At 35.8% G+C, this 1,031-nt stretch overlaps 1 pseudogene; it reads right to left on the minus strand.

Moving 5' to 3' along the window:
• Positions 1-363: 363 nt before the first annotated feature.
• LOC112326020 (small nucleolar RNA R71) lies at positions 364-474 on the minus strand (annotated as a pseudogene).
• Positions 475-1,031: the final 557 nt, after the last annotated feature.

The raw sequence follows: 1,031 nt of genomic DNA on the forward strand, positions 1-1,031 counted from the left end.
GAATAATCATGTGAGAACACTTAGAGATCACATGAATCCAACAAGAACAAGTGCACCATCATGTATTGTTTTTCCTCCTGATGCTTCTCATTTTAATTTTAAGCCAGGTATTATTCAACTTTTACCCACTTTTCATGGCTTAGAATTAGAAAATCCATATTTGCATTTAAGAGAATTTGAAGAAGTTTGTAACACCTATAATGACTTAAATTGTAGCATGAACACCATCAGATTAAAGCTTTTTCTTTTTTCATTAAAAGATAAAGCTAAAACATGGCTACAAAATATTAGGTCAGGATCCATTCGTGCTTGGGATGAAATGCAACAACAATTTTTAAAGAAGTTTTTTCCGTCTCACAGAACAAACTCTTTCAAAAGACAAATCACCACTTTCACTCAAAAACCAGGAGAAACATTTTACAAGTGTTGGGATAGATATAAAGACTTGCTTAATACTTGTCCTCATCATGGTTTTGAAACATGGAGATTGGTCTCACAATTTTATGAAGGTTTAACACCTAAAGATAGGCAAATGGTGGAATTGATGTGCAATGAAACTTTTGAAGATAAAGACCCTGATCAAGCAATGGAGTACCTAGACTTGCTAGCTGAAAATGCTCAAAATTGGGACACCACAGGTACGTGTGAGGCACCAGGTAAAACTCAACCTCATACATCTAATGGAGGCATGTACAACCTTAGGGAAGATCATGACCTCCAAGCCAAATTTGCATATTTAGCCAGAAAAGTTGAGGCACTAGAATTAAAAAAGAGTGGTCAAATAAAATCTGTTCAAGAAATTGTGTGTCAAATTTGTGAAACTAATGAACACTCAACCAATGATTGTCCAACTTTGCCTTCTTTTAAGGAATGTCTCCATGAACAAGCCAATGCTTTAAATAGTTTCCAAAGGCCAAGTAATAACCCATACTCGCAAACGTACAACCCTGGTTGGAGAAATCACCCAAATTTCAGTTGGAAGAGTGGTAACAATAATGCACAAACTTCACAGCCACCATTTCAAGCACAAC

Source organism: Populus trichocarpa, chromosome 5, assembly GCF_000002775.5.
Source record: "Populus trichocarpa isolate Nisqually-1 chromosome 5, P.trichocarpa_v4.1, whole genome shotgun sequence".
Taxonomy (NCBI): domain Eukaryota; kingdom Viridiplantae; phylum Streptophyta; class Magnoliopsida; order Malpighiales; family Salicaceae; genus Populus; species Populus trichocarpa.